Source organism: Schistocerca cancellata, chromosome 1, assembly GCF_023864275.1.
Source record: "Schistocerca cancellata isolate TAMUIC-IGC-003103 chromosome 1, iqSchCanc2.1, whole genome shotgun sequence".
NCBI classification, from domain to species: Eukaryota; Metazoa; Arthropoda; class Insecta; order Orthoptera; family Acrididae; genus Schistocerca; species Schistocerca cancellata.
Genome location: NC_064626.1, coordinates 70,364,222 through 70,381,300, shown reverse-complemented (window position 1 = coordinate 70,381,300; position 17,079 = coordinate 70,364,222).

The following is a 17,079-nucleotide window of genomic DNA, read 5'->3' as shown; positions in this document are numbered from 1 at the left end:
GGCCCAGCCTCTGATGGGGTAGGATATGCCTGTGATAGGACTGGAGTAGGAGGCGCTGGGTGGGTGGACAGGACAGATCTGGGTCTTCCAAAGGGCTAATGATACCTATGGCAGGGGATGAGGGTAGGAGTGGCATAGGGATATACTAGGATGTTGTGGAGGTTGGGTGGGTGTCTTAAGACCAGTGTGGGAAGGGATGTGAGTATCTTGGGTAGGACGTTCTTCATTTCAGCGCTGACGAAGGGAGTAGTTCAGTCACTCCAGTCCCGAGTGGTATTGGATGACAAGGGGGCCGCTTCTTTGTGGCTTGTTCTTGGGATGGATGTGAAGATCAGATGTGGGTGTGGCGACATGGCATGGCAGATCTGTTAGTGTTTTAGGTCTGGGGGCTATAGCCTGTCTTTGATGCCTTTGTGAGGCCTTCAGCATATTGGGCAAGGGAATTCTCCTCACTGAAGATGCGTCTACCATGGGTGACCAGGCTGAATGGGAGGGATTTATCTGAGAGGAGGAGATCGACATGTAAGAAGGTTGCACGATGGATGGAGGAGAATCAGGTGAAGTGTTTGGGAGAGAAAATGTTGACATTGAGGAGGAATGAGGATAAGGTCTCTTGCCCTTGGGTCCATATTATAAAGATGTCATCAATAAACCTGAAACAGCCCAGGGGTTTGGGGTTTTGGGAAGTTAGGAATGTTTCCTCTAGGTGACCCACGAAGAGGATGGCATAGGAGGGTGCCTACGGCTGTGCCACGAATTTTTTTTTTTTTATACCTCCTCTCCAAAGGCGAAGTAGTTATGGGTTAGGATGTAGTAGGTTAGGTGTAAGACCAATGAAGTGATGGGTTTGGTATTTACAGGGCGTTAGGAGAGGTAGTATTCAAGCATGGCAAGGCCTTCGGCATGAGGGACAGTGGTGTATAAGGAGGTTGCATCCACAATTCACAGTGATGAGCAGGGACTCCGGAGGTAAGGGTGTGAGGATGGTAGAGAGCGGGCACAGGAAGTGGCTGGTATCTTTAATATAGGAGACTATGTTTCGGACAATTGGTTGCAGATATTGGTCAAAAAGGGCCGAGATTCTTTCGGTGGGGGCAATGTAACCAGCCACAGTTCGGCGCCCAGGATTGTTAGGTATGTGTGTTTTGGGCAACATGTAGAAGGTAAGTGTGTAGGCTGTTGTTGGAGTGAGTAGGAATGTGGATTGAGAAGAGAGATTCTGGGAAGGGGCTAAGGGTTTTAGCAAGGATTGGAGGTTATGTTGGACTTATGAAACGGGGTCACTTTGGCAGAGCTTGTAGATGGAGGTGTTGGACATCTTTCGGGAGGCCTCTGCCAGGTAGTCACACTGGTTCGTGAAACCAGTGGTGTGACCTTTGTCTGCTGGGAGGACGATCAGGTCAGGATTCGTTTTTAGGTTGTGTAGGACAGTCCTTTCTTCTGCTGAAAGATTGTCGTTCTTGGCAAGGGACCTGTGGAAGGATGATGAGGCCAGGTTGGAAGTTAGAAATTTCTGGAAGGTGACTAGGAGATGCACCCTTCACCCCTCACCTCACCGCAGTATATTCGCTGGGACCAGGGAAGAGATGGCCATCACCTGAGCACAATGTAGGGAGACAAGCGGTGCATGTGAGTGTGTATGAGTGTGTGAGTGTGTGTGTGTGTGTGTGTGTGCGTGTTTCTCCTAGAGCTTGAGAAAGGAATTTCACTCCGAAATCTAGTAAAGCTAAGCTCTGTACGTTTTGTTTGTGTATTTGTCGAAGACGCAGCATACCGAGCGAGGTGGCGCAGTGGTTAGCACACTGGACTCGCATTCGGGAGGACGACGGTTCAATCCCGTCTCCGGCCATCCTGATTTAGGTTTTCCGTGATTGCCCTAAATCGTTTCAGGCAAATGCCGGGATGGTTCCTTTGAAAGGGCACGGCCGATTTCCTTCCCAATCCTTCCCTAACCCGAGCTTGCGCTCCGTCTCTAATGACCTCGTTGTCGACGGGACGTTAACCACTAACCACCACCACACCCCGCCCGAAGACGCAGCGCTTCTGCTTTTCAGTAGTTTGACTTCTTTATTCCTAAAGAAATCGTTATATATAAGTAACTTAGGTTTTCTTCAAACTCGGCTAAAATGACTTGCTTGTCGGGACACATATACAGATCGGACAAAAATATGGAAACGCCACGAGAACTGCATGCTTGGACATAAATGTACGAGGCGTGATCTTTTAAGTAAGTACCTTTTTGAAATTTAAAAAAAACCGTGCTAAGATATCTCAATAATTTTATTTTTACGTGAAAGCCTGTACCTTAATCTACGCACTGACGCCATTACAGTCTGATTCTTCCTTGTTTACGTTGTGTACTGAGTGTTTAAGATGCCTTCGATAATCGTGAGTCCCACCGGCTGTGAAGTACGGGCTGTTATAAGATTTCTTACTACTAAAGGCCTAAAAGCGATCGATATTCATCGTGAGATCTGTGCAGTTTACGTAGAAAACATTATGACTGATGGAATGGTAAGAAAGTGGGTGAGAGCATTTAAAGATGGCCTCACAAATGTGCATGATGAACAACGGAGTGGGCGTCCTTCGGTCGTTAATGAAAGTTCGGTGCAGGAAGTGGACAATAAGGTGAGAGAAAACAGACGCTTTACGATTTCCTCATTGCAGGATGACTTTCCTAATGTTTCTCGTAGTGTTTTGTATGGCATTGTGACCGAGCACTTGAATTACCGAACATTGTGCGCACGTTGGGTACCGAAAATGTTGACGGATGTGCACAAAACCAAACGTTTAGACAGTCCATTGACCTTTCTTGATCGGCACCACAACGACGGTGATGATTTCTTAAGCCAAATTGTTACGGGCGATCGGTAGGTGTGGCCGTGCGGTTAAAGGCGCTTCAGTGTGGAACCGCGTGACCGCTACGGTCGCAGGTTCGAATCCTGCCTCGGGCATGGATGTGTGTGATGTCCTTAGGTTAGTTAGGTTTAATTAGTTCTAAGTTCTAGGCGACTGATGACCTCAGAAGTTAAGTCGCATAGTGCTCAGAGCCATTTGAACCATTTTTGTTACGGGCGATGACACATGGGTGACCAACGTCACACCAGAATCAAAGCAACAGTCCATGGCAATTGAGCAAGAGCATCGTTTTGCTGGAAGACAATGCCCGTCCGCATGTGGCGAATCAGACCAAAGATCTCATCACATCTTTTCGATGGGAAACTCTAGATCATCCTCCGTACAGCCTCGATCTTGCGCCCAGTGACTACCATCTGTTTCTGCACTTGAAAGAACACCTGGGTGGTTAGCGTCTTCAAGACGATGACGAAGTCAAAACAGTGGTGATGCGGTGGTTAACAAGTCAGGCGGAGACTTCTATGAGGAGGGTATTCAAAAACTGGTACAACATTGTGACAAGTGCCTCAATATTGACGGAAATTATGTAGCAAAGTAGATTAAGGTACAGGCTTTCATGTAAAAATAAAATTGAGATATCTTAGCACGTCTTTTTTTAAATTTCAAAACGGTACTTACTAAAAAACACGCCTCGTAGATCTGTGCCAAGGCTCCAAGTGGCACTGCTGTATTTGACCACAACGACACCTGTGTGGTGTCTACAGTACCCTGCAAGTGCCAGTCTTGTTCCGAACGGAGTTATGTGTGGCTGTAAGTGCATTGTGTCGGAGCTAAGTGTATTCAAACGTGGGTAAAATGTAGGAGCTCGTATGATTGGTGCCTCTGTAACAAAGACAGCTGAAGTGTCTGGTTTTTCAAGAGACATCATATACCGCATGAACTGTCACTGTTCACCCACCTACACTCCTGGAAATGGAAAAAAGAACACATTGACACCGGTGTGTCAGACCCACCATACTTGCTCCGGACACTGCGAGAGGGCTGTACAAGCAATGATCACACGCACGGCACAGCGGACACACCAGGGACCGCGGTGTTGGCCGTCGAATGGCGCTAGCTGCGCAGCATTTGTGCACCGCCGCCGTCAGTGTCAGCCAGTTTGCCGTGGCATACGGAGCTCCATCGCAGTCTTTAACACTGGTAGCATGCCGCGACAGCGTGGACGTGAACCGTATGTGCAGTTGACGGACTTTGAGCGAGGGCGTATGGTGGGCATGCGGGAGGCCGGGTGGACGTACCGCCGAATTGCTCAGCACGTGGGGCGTGAGGTCTCCACAGCACATCGATGTTGTCGCCAGTGGTCGGCGGAAGGTGCACGTGCCCGTCGACCTAGGACCGGACCGCAGCGACGCACGGATGCACGCCAAGACCGTAGGATCCTACGCAGTGCCGTAGGGGACCGCACCGCCACTTCCCAGCAAATTAGGGACACTGTTGCTCCTGGGGTATCGGCGAGGACCATTCGCAACCGTCTCCATGAAGCTGCGCTACGGTCCCGCACACCGTTAGGCCGTCTTCCGCTCACGCCCCAACATCGTGCAGCCCGCCTCCAGTGGTGTCGCGATAGGCGTGAATGGAGGGACGAATGGAGAAGTGTCGTCTTCAGCGATGAGAGTCGCTTCTGCCTTGGTGCGAATGATGGTCGTATGCGTGTTTGGCGCCGTGCAGGTGAGCGCCACAATCAGGACTGCATACGACCGAGGCACACAGGGCCAACACCCGGCATCATGGTGTGGGGAGCGATCTCCTACACTGGCCGTACACCACTGGTGATCGTCGAGGGGACACTGAATAGTGCACGGTACATCCAAACCGTCATCGAACCCATCGTTCTACCATTCCTAGACCGGCAAGGGAACTTGCTGTTCCAACAGGACAATGCACGTCCGCATGTATCCCGTGCCACCCAACGTGCTCTAGAAGGTGTAAGTCAACTACCCTGGCCAGCAAGAGCTCCGGATCTGTCCCCCATTGAGTATGTTTGGGACTGGATGAAGCGTCGTCTCACGCGGTCTGCACGTCCAGCACGAACGCTGGTCCAACTGAGGCGCCAGGTGGAAATGGCATGGCAAGCCGTTCCACAGGACTACATCCAGCATCTCTACGATCGTCTCCATGGGAGAATAGCAGCCTGCATTGCTGCGAAAGGTGGATATACACTGTACTAGTGCCGACATTGTGCATGCTCTGTTGCCTGTGTCTATGTGCCTGTGGTTCTGTCAGTGTGATCATGTGATGTATCTGACCCCAGGAATGTGTCAATAAAGTTTCCCCTTCCTGGGACAATGAATTCACGGTGTTCTTATTTCAATTTCCAGTAGTGTATATTCAGATTTTTAGCATTTGGTATTAGTGTAGCGTGATGTTATCTCTCCGATCTCTACGTGATCTTAGCGCAAATTAGGAACCAGTTAATCATTTTCCTTGTAAGTGACGATGGATTAAATTAATCACCCCTGATAAAATTTCCTAACTGCTCGTATGGTAGACTAATGTTAGTCCCAATATTGAGAAACGTGCAGTACAAAAATACGTATATTCTTAATTTCGTCTGCCGTCTCGTGTATTAAAGAATATGAAAGAGGTGCACCCAAGCTACTCCGTAGAAGACTTCTTTTTAAGACTGTGAGAACTTGAAAGTACACGTTGTTGTTTAGGTTGGTTGCACTGAGACAGAGCTGAAACCGAGCAGCGGCCATCACAATGCTTTGATCGCTAAGCAGTCTCATGCTTGTCGCTGTTAAGGCAGCTTTGAAGCTATAACTACGGAAATTGGTATTTGGGTTTACACTTTTTGCGCAGTAGGTTGGTCTTCACACGATCAATGGACGTAACAACTTAAAAACTCAATTAAATAAAAACAAACAAAATTGAGCAAACCGTACAGTTAACGCGAGCTAAGCAGGGAGCGCTAAGCTAGTATAACATATAAAAATAATATCTTTAAACGTAAGGGCGAATAACATTACAAACATCTAGAACACAGCTATGCCAAGGTAATTAATCTAAATGAGACACGAAACCAATATTATTCTCCTGGTATTAACCCTAGGACGCCCAAGCCTTTTTTTCTAACTTGGATACCTAAGGGGGGAGGGGGGGCTTCGGCGAGCCCACAGGTATTAAATAAGTTTACTGACGAAAAATTACAACTTTCAGAATGGTTTATGTATTTTAACTAAGGCATCGGTTTATAATTGTTGTTAATTGTTGTAAATATTGGATTGAGTGAATAAAAAATTGACATACTACTACACAAAATACAGATGTGTTCATACACAATAGACTACTCTGAGTCCTCAACTTCAAGGCAACAGACACACTTCACAATTTTTTCTGAATGTGTGTTACACACATGTTTATCACAATGTCCACAATACTGTTTTGGTTTACTTAGACTTCTGCTTCTTTGTTGTAGCTTCTCTTACACAAATATGGCACCGACCTTTCCCTGCAGGAGGCTGGCGTGATTCTGTTGTCACTTCTTTGATTTTCTTTTGTAGAATAGTCTCCATTGATTGAACAGTTTGGTTAGATAACCCTCTTGCATTGGCACTTCTTTCTCCTACCTGCAGTTTCACTAGTTCCATCCCAGCTTGCAGAAGATAAAGTTTCCGTTTGTTGTGTTTCTTTTCATTCCATATTGGATGTTGCTGGATGAATATGGTGGTTGCAATGATATCACAAATGTCGATGAGAGAGTAAAATACAGATAGAGGCCATCTCTTTGTTCCCCTCTTGCAGGTGCACATACGCGCCATTTGAACAATGGTATCAATTCCACCTTTAGTGGAATTATAATATGCATTTACCTCGGTTTTATTCTTCTCTCCTCCAACAGTACCTTTATCTTGGTGCATTGTTGACAACATCAGTAAGTTTTTACTTGGTTTCGTTTTTGCTATGTAGGCCACCAAAGTTACTGGAGGCCTACCTGTTGATGGGTCTGTGAACAAGAACGTTGATGAATATAGCTCTCGATATGACGTGTTCTTCTTTATGTATGGAATATGCTTCCTGTCTGACTGGAGAGTTCCTACTGTTCTAACTTTGTAGTCTTGGTATAACTCTTCCGCCAAATCCACAGATGTGTAGTATCGGTCTGTAGTAATATTTCGACCAGTATTTTTCACAGGTGCTACCAGACGTTTGACGGCAGCTACTCAACCCCGTTCTTCTTTGACAAATTCTGAACATTACCTGCATAGGGTTCCAAATTCAAGACGTATGTCAACTGCATCTGCCATCATGCGTATAAGGATGCCATACTTGCCCGGTTTACCCTTCATAAATACTTTGAAGGGGCAGCGCCCTCTAAACAAGCTGAGCATCTCATCAGTGGTGAGATGGATCCCTGGTTTATACAGTAATGAAAACCTATCATTCACTTTGTTGAAAACATCACGGATTGCTGTGAAATTGTCTGCTTCCCTTCTTAGCTGGCGGGTATTTTTGTCATCAAACCTTATGATTGCAGTAAGTTCCTTGAAACGTTCTCTTGCCATAATACCCTTGTAAACTGGCCGACCTATTAGGTCTGACCAAAGATCGTGTACACTTACAGAATTATCCTTATTAGCCCCCATAAGGATCAGGATTCCTATAAAGGCATAGAATTCTTTCTCATTAGTCAAAGTAACATTTCGCCTAACTGCCTCTTCATTTGAATGTTTTACCATAACATCCATGATGTCAGGTCTAAGAAGTACCTTGAAGGCTTCTCCAGGCGAATGGCAAACACCAGCTGGAGTTACTCCTGCCTGCTCTCTTATTATATTAGCAACAGACCTCCGAAGAATTCTAGGCTGTGTGGTTACGTACCTTCTTCCAGACTTGGCCACAATAACATCCTGATGGTCACTGCCTGAAGCTGCGCTATCTTCCTCTTCTCTAACATCCACATCACTTTCTCGATCTGAATCATACTCCATAACACCATCCTCATATTCACTTTCACTCCCCAAGTCAGAATCTTCATCTAAAATTTCATTCAGAACTCTTTCTAAAGACGACTCACGTATTCTTTTAGTCATTTCTAAGTCTGGGTGTGAACTGTAGGGAATTGCACTAGCTCACTGCAAGTTAGAAGATAAATAACAGATGACTGTCATCAACAATCACTTCCTCTGAAAGTCAACCGATTGTTGTGAATATCAAGAATACCAACCTACAAGAAACTAGCTTACATTGTTGTAGAGATGAGAATTATGAAATCCTACTATGGGAAATTTTCTATAGCATGGAAGCCTAAGGGGGAGGGGGTTGTTGGACCGATAATAAGTTTATTTATTTTTTCTTTCAAAGCAGGAATTTTCTATAAAATATATTGACACTAACGTTTCATAAAATAGCCAGCAAACAATAACTCAAAGGGAATATGTAGTATGAAAGTTACTTGGGTAAAAGCAGGAGACTTAAAAAATTGTGTGTTCAACGAACCTTCCCCCCCCCCCCCTCCCCTCCCCCACCCCCTAGGCGTCCTATGGTTAAATTAGTAGAATCTGTATGTTCAGTTTGGCAGGGTCTTTGAAATTAATTATTAGTGAATGTTTCTCAGTTACTGAAAGTCACCATATTAATTTACGGCATTCAACAGCGGTGGGGAGAAAGCTGGAAAGTTTGGTTTGTGGTTACGTTCCAGGAAGCGATTTCATTAAATGTGCGATGACCAAATTTTAATTATTTGTTCGCTTCCAGTTTAAACACAATGCTAATGCGAGGTATGTAAATACAAAAAGATAGGTGACAAACGAACTGATTAATCTATATTTAATGGGGAAACAGGACTGAAAATATAACTGAAATCAAACGACAGAGAGAGGGGGCGTTACCGCCGCAGTATGTTCTGTTTTTCGGCTGTTGGAGGGCGCACGTGGTCGCACCGCCCAGGTAAATTAGCATCAGGATTCAGCCCTGCCCTCTGCTCTGCTGGCCGCTGCTGGCGCCAGGTACCGCTGCGGTGGCCAAAGTGCGAAATATTTGCCAAAAAAGGCGAGGCCCTCGCTACTTGGGCGTGGGGATATTCACTTGCCGGCCGTCAAAAGTCTGATGTTCGCATCGGGCGTTGCTGTGCTGTGCCAGAGAACGGAAGAGTATTATTTCTAACACGTGGGCCTCACAGATGAAATAAAATCTGGGTGTTATTAACTGACTCAGTATTTTTTCCAGTTCCCTGTATGAGTATTTATTTCGCAAGAATGATTTACATTAGTTTACACATCAACGCTTCCTCGTTATGCTGCAATGTCTTCCGCAGAAGCAACGTAATATGTATGAGTAGCTGAGCACCTGGCATTCCTCCGGTTTTTATTTGTTTCATTTCTACAAACAGTCTTGTCGGAGGAACATCCGCAACTGAGCGTTATACGAGAGGCTGAAAATACCGATAAAGTTCTTTTATTTAACACACGACCAGTTTCGGGCTCTTATACGTCAGGTGTTCTTAAGTACCGTAATAGAACCCAGTACGTTGTCCTCGATGGTGAGTGTTCATCGGAGGTGAGGGTATCATCTGGAGTGCCCCATGGAAGTGTGGTAGATCCGCTGTTGTTTTCTGATTACATAAATGATCTTCTGGATAGGGTGGATAGCAATGTGCGGCTGTTTGCTGATGATGCTGTGGTGTACGGGAAGGTATCGTCGTTGAGTGACTGTAGGAGGATACAAGATGACTTTGACAGGATTTGTGATTGGTGTAAAGAATGGCAGCTAACTCTAAATATAGATAAATGTAAATTAATGCAGATGAATAGGAAAAAGAATCCCGTAATGTTTGAGTACTCCATTAGTAGTGTAGCGCTTGACACAGTCACGTCGATTAAATATTTGGGCATAACAATGCAGAGCGATATGAAGTGGGACAAGCATGTAATGGCAGTTGTGGGGAAGGCGGATAGTCGTCTTCGGTTCATTGGTAGAAGATGTGGTTCATCTGTAAAGGAGACCGCTCATAAAACACTAATACGACCTATTCTTGAGTACTGCTCGAGCGTTTGGGATCCCTATCAGGTCGGATTGAGGGAGGACAATTCAGAGGCGGGATGCTAGATTTGTTACTGGTAGGTTTGATCATCACCCGTATGTTACGGAAACGCTTCAGGAACTCGGGTGGGAGTCTCTGGAGAAAAGGAGGCGTTCTTTTCGTGAATCGCTACTGAGGAAATTTATATAACCTGCATTTGAGGCTGACTGCAGTACAATTTTACTGCCGCCAACTTATATTTCGCGGAAATACCACAAAGATAAGATAAGAGAGATTAGGGCTCGTACAGAGGCATATAGGCAGTCATTTTTCCCTCGTTCTGTTTGGGAGTGGAACAGGGAGAGAAGATGCTAGTTGTGGTACGAGGTACCCCCCGCCACGCACCGTATGGTGAATTGCGGCGTATGTATGTAGATGTAGATGTAGACGGGAGATAATTTTTGCACACAGCAATACACTTACAAAACAAAAAATTCATAAAAAATTTAAAAACATTTAAAAATAACCGCCGGTCGGGCTAGGCGCTCTGAAATCTAAGTCAATGACAAAGTGACACCAGACAGTACTACGGACGACTGCCTGGGTAAAGAAATACGCAAAGAATAGCAGGCCACTTACACTTGGCGCTGTGACCCAGAGCGCCGCGGTGGACGACAAGCCGCGGTGTGCTACCGAGGAGCGCAGAGCATGGAGTGACGGACACAAAGGAGGAAGCAAAGTGGTAAACCGGAGTGGCAAAAGTACTGCCGTCTGTTGCTGGGAAGAAGAACGTGGGGCCTCTAGACCGGCCGTTCACAATATGAGTTACTGATTTACATTTAAAATGAATAATAAAAAAAGGAACATTACATACAAGATTACATGAAAAACGTTAAAAGTGCATTGTGGGTGGTAAAGGAACATGTTGAACAGGGCAGTACAGAACCGTAGTAAAACTGAATGGAAGCTGCGACATAAAAAAAATTGAAGCTGTCAGTTGCTCAAAAAGGACTACATTACTCAGGGAACAAAAATATTTGATCATTTGTCCAACAACATAAAGTGTCTGGCAGGTAGCAGATCAAGTTTCAAATCTAGCTTAAAATAATTTCTTTTAGACAACTCCTTCTACTCCATGGACGAGTTTCTGTTTCAGACATGGTAAAAAAAAATGTACCTCTAAATGTAGTTGCATGTGTAGAACTAAAAGTTTCAGTAATATTAGCACTATTCGTATATATATATATATATATATATATATATATATATATATATATATATATATATATATATATATATATATCTTGTAATCTGACTTGTTCCACATCATATCGATAAAATAATTGGGAAAATGATGCACGGAACATAACTAAAACTAAAACTAAAGCTGTATAAACCGTAACACGCAATGAAACTCTTCGGTTTACACGAGTGGGATGTAAGTTTTTAATTTAATGGGGATACACAGGGCGATTCACGAAGATATGCAAATATTTTAATATGCTTTTCTACAAGTAATACTAAAGAAAAAAGTTCATACAAACATGGGAGTTACGGATAATAAAAGATTCTGCCTGAAATTTAGCTTTTCTCTGCCTCGTGATGACTGGATGTTGTGTGCTGTCCTTAGGTTAGTTAGGTTTAAGTAGTTCTAAGTTCTAGGGGACTGATGACCATAGCTGTTAAGTCCCATAGTGCTCAGAGCCATTTTTTTTTAAATTTAGCAACCTCGCTAATGTGAAGCCATCGCAAAACTGAATGAGGTGAAGCACGATTTCCATTTATTTTGTCGTTATTGATCTGGTAAATCTAATAAAACATGTCTCAGACGTGTATCTGCGGTAGTTTTCCAGCACATATAGAGGAGTAAAGACGTAATTCGTAAATTTTTAATTTATTAACTACTTGCCCCAATTTGTTTTTTAAATTCCAGACAACTACACATAATCAAAATATCCACGGGTGTGCTGCCGGTCTATAGTGTCCAAAGGGCACAATATTTCGGCGATCATACATGTCGCCATCATCAGGTGAACTGACGGACTGAGCACCTGTGAACGTGCCGGCACGAAGATCCGTACGCTATGGCTGCTCAGAGGGAACTGAGTTCGGTCGCGGCGGCGGCCGATTTAAATACCCTCCGCCCGCGGCGCGCTCCCTCCGCCGTCCGCGCCCCGCGCCACGGTCGCGCGGTGGAACAGATTGCGACGGCGTCTGAGAAGACGTCGGTGTGACGGCTCTGTCCGCCGTGGTCGTCACAACTATACGTTTGCTAGATTTACTCTTGATTAACCCAATCGCTGGTTCCCAAGCCTTGCTAAGATTATAGCCACAGTCACGGTTTATGAGGTCGTCATTGGTGCGAATTTCGATGGCCTCTCTAACAACGCTGTCCCAGTATCTCGACGTCTGTACCAGAATGCTCGTGCGGTCATACTCCATGGCGTGATTTTCCGACAAGCAATGTTCAGCGACCGCCGACTTGCTCGGATACATCAGTCGAGTGTGCCTCTGGTGTTCACGGCATCGATCCTCGACGGTACGCATCGTCTGACCAATATACGACTTGCCACATTGACACGGAATCTGGTACACGCCGGCCTTCCTCAAACCGAGGTCATGTTTGGCGCTCCCCACCAGTGCACGAGTTTTATTTGGAGGACAAAACACAGTTCCGACCTGGTGTTTCTTCAGAATGCGGGCGATTTTCCCCGAGAGTGCGCCTGTGTATGGAATGCTCTCCGCCCAACCACTGCAGCACAACCTGTTGAGATGGATGAAGTCACGAGGGAGGAGGTAGGCACTGCATTTATTCCATACACAGGCACACTTGGAAAAATGATGGTAATAACGTTAACTGGAATAGTATCAATGTGTCAGATAATCTGCTTTTATTAATACCATAGCACGCCTTAATTCATGTTAAAACGGAAAAAGAAAGCTCTGTGTTAAGGAATTTGTTCAGTGTACGCACAATTTCACATTACATTCACAATAAATGTACAGAAATGTCTCCACCGAGTTCAATGCATTTAGCTGCACGTGTATGAACAGATTTTGTTGCTAGTTTCCGTTTCACAGGGTTGTTCTTAATTGTTCTTAATTTCGTCTATTGCATTCATAATGCGAGGCCAGCCGGAGTGGCTGTGCGGTTCTAGGCGCTGCAGTCTGGAACCGCGTGACCGCTACGGTCGCAGGTTCGAATCCTGCCTCGGGCATGGCTGTGTGTGATGTCCTTAGGTTAGTTAGGTTTAATTAGTTCTAAGCTCTAGGCGACTGATGACCTCAGAAGTTAAGTCGCATAGTGCTCAGAGCCATTTGAACCAACCATAATGCGAAGAAGTAATGCCTCACGTGTATTGACTTTATCCTCAGTCCTTATAAACTACTCGTATGTCTTTCATCCATCCCCATACAGAAAAATCCATAGGTGTTGAATCTGGCGATCTGGGTGGCCACAAACGTGTAGCACCACAACCAATCCATTTCTGGGGAATATCTTCATTTAAATGTGTAGTAATGGCGTTGGTGAAATCTGGAGGTTCGCCGTCATTTTGAAAATACATTTGCAATCGCGTAGAAAGTGGAACATCTTGGAACAAGCGGGGCATTTCTTCTAGAAGGAATTGTAAGTACGTTTCGCCACTTAGACGTTCTGGGAAAATAAATGGTCCAATAAAGTGAGTGTTGATTACACCACACCACAAATTTATACTAAATCGCTGATGGAAACTGCGTTGCACTGTTGCGTGTGGGTTTGCTTCAGACCACATGTGCTCGTTACCTAAATTTGTTACACCATCTCGAGTAAACAGTGCCTCATCAGTGAATAAAATGTATTTGTGTAACCGACGATTAATATTAAATCAGTAGCATAACTTCAAGCTAAGGATAGGATCTCCCGGATGTAAATGATGCACTTTTTCTTTATGGTAAGGATACAGATTATTGTACTTTAGTGTACGCCGTACCTTAGATTGTGGAATACCTAATAGTTGAAAGATACGTCGTGTACTGGTACCCGAGCGACGTTGAACAGCATCCATAGTATCCCCATCGTCGTCTTCACATATCGAGCGCTCGTACTGATTATGAACGCTAGGTAGAGAACTTGCCTTGTTACATTCGTAATACTGCACTAACGGTTCGTGCATTCGAAATCCTCCGAGTTGGATAACGTACTCGATATTCGTTAACTGCAGCTGTATAATTACCATCATATTTGCCATAAATACCATATCGGCGTATTCCTCTTTCGTAAATTTGAAAGGCATCCCTATTTCATAAATAATCTACAAACAACAACAGTTATTATGTGGTTTCACTTAAATACACTGGTATCTTCTTTCACCGAACCATACAGAAAACTAACTCGTTTCAAGGTCAGGAAACGACTGAAACAACTTGCTGACGGTTGCCAGCAATGACATAAACGTTTCTACATTCTTAACGGAAAGTTCCGGCCTGTGTCACTGCTTTGTCATTTATTTAAAGTGCTGGAGCGAATGGTCCTCCTCAAACGCATAGCTGATTATGTGGACAAAGCCCTCATTAACGAACAAGCTGGATTCCGACCAGGAAAATCATGCTGTGGCCAAATCCTTAATCTCACACAGTACATCGAAGACGGCTATCAGAGAGGAGAAGTAACTGGGGTCGCATTCCTGGATCTCAGTGCTGCATATGACACAGTTAACCATAAGTTGCTTACCCAGAAAGTGTATAATGTCACTAAGGACTACACCCTTTCTATGTTCGTGCAATGTCTGCTACAAAACAGACGCTACTGTGTAACCTTACAATCTAAAAACAGCCGATGGAGGACACAGAAAAATGGACTTGCACAGGGTAGTGTCTTGGCTCCAATATTATTTAACATCTATACCAATGATCTTCCCATCAGCCGCCAGACACGAATGTTCATATATGCTGATGATGCAGCAGTGGCCACACAGGATAAAACCTTTGAACAAGTGGAGGAGAATCTCACAGGAGCCTTAACAGAACTTGCTACCTATTACGACGGCAATAATCTCAAACCAAACCCTAGTAAATCTCAAGTATCCGCCTTCCATCTTAGGAACAAACAAGCTAAACGGAAACTCCGAGTCATGTGGCAAGGGGAAGAGCTGAAACATACAAACAGCTCAAAATACCTGGGAGTAACATTGGACAGAGCACTTACTTTTAAGCAGCACTGTCACAACACTAAAAAAAAGGTCTGTGTCAGGAACAACATACTGCGGAAGCTAACAGGTTCATCGTGGGGAGCTCAACCACATGTTTTGCGCACCACGGGTCTGGTGCTGAGTATCTCAGCAGCGGAATATGCGGCGCCAGTTTGGAGGAACTCTGCTCACACTAAGCAAGTTGACGTCGCCGTAAACGAAACTGTACGTATTGCCACAGGATGCCTCAAACCAACTCCCACAGACATCATTTACCCCATCATAGGCATAGCACCACCCACTATCCGCAGACAAGTAGCCGCCGAGATCGAAAGATCAAAACAAAAGAATGATCCTCGACACCCGATGCATATGCACCGAAAACAACGTGTCCGGCTGAAATCCCGCAGGCGTTTCATTGAAACTACTGAAGAGCTCGCCACCAAGCCCGCCGCAAGGCGGCTATCTCTTTGGGAAGAAATGGTGCCACACTCCACAATGGAACTACTTGAGGAGGGATCTGCAGGATTTCAACTACCTTTTACAACTTGGAGGTCATTAAACCGGCTGCGCACTGGAGTAACTGGGTGCAAATCAAATCTATTTAAATGGGGTTACAGTGATGGCGACAGGTGTGAATGCGGAGCAATACAGGACTTGGACCACCTACTGATCTGCCCAGATATGTCTACAACATGCACTAAAGATGATATTTTGAAAGTCAATGACAAAGCAATCTACGTTGCTAATTACTGGGAAGGGAAGATATAATTGGTGCATCCGGACACGGAAGAAGAAAAAAACGGAAAGTAAAAAAATTTACTTGTATAATAATCTTTGCTTCTCTAGATGTTCTGGAAAACTGCTGGAGATACAGGTCTGAGACATATTTCATTGGATTTACCAGATCAATAACAACAAAATAAATGGAAATCGTGCTTTACTTTGACCAACTGCTGGAGGTACACGTCTGAGACATATTTTATTGATTCACCAGATCAATAACAACAAAATAAATGGAAATCGTGCTTTACTTTGACCTCGTACAGTTTTCCGATGGCTTCATATTAGCGAAGTTGCTAAATTTCAGGCAAAATCTTTTATTAGCCGTAACTCCGTAACAAAACATTTCTGGACGTATCTTTATATGAACTTTTTTCGTTAGTTTTACTTGTAGAATTACATATTAAAGTGCACTACTGGCCATTAAAACTGCTACACCACGAAGATGACGTGCCACAGACGCGAAATTTAACCGACTGGAAGAAGATGCTGTGACATGTAAATGATTAGCTTTTCAGAACATTCACACAAGGTTGGCGCCGGTGGTGACACCTACAACATGCCGGCATGGGGAAAGTTTCCAAACGATTTCTTATACACAAACAGCAGTTGACCGGAGTTGCCTGGTGAAACGTTGTTGTGATGCCTCGTGTAAGGAGGAGAAATGCGTACCATCACGTTTCCGACTTTGATAAAGGTCGAATTGTAGCCTATCGCGATTGCGGTTTATCGTATGGCGTCATTCCTGCTCGCGTTGGTCGAGATCCAATGACTGTTAACAGAATATGGAATCGGTGGGTCCAGGAGGGTAATATGGAACGCCGTGCTGGATCCCAACGGCCTCGTATAACTAGCAATCGAGATGACAGGCATCTTATCCGAATGGCTGTAACGGATCGTGCAGCAACGTCTCGATCCCTGAGTCAACAGATGGGGACGTTTGCAAGACATCAACCACCTGCACGAACAGTTCGACGACGTTTGCAGCAGCATGGACTGTCAGCTCCGAGACCATGGCTGCGGTTACCCTTGACGCCGCATCACAGAGAGGAGCGCCTGCGATGGTGTACTCAACTACGAACCTGGGTGCACGAATGATGAAACGTCATTTTTTCGGATGAATCCAGGTTATGTTTACAGCATCATTATGGTCGCATCCGTGTTTGGCGACATCGCGGTGAACGCACGTTGGAAGCGTGTATTCGTCATCGCCATACTGGCGTATCACCCGGCGCGATGGTATGGGGTGCA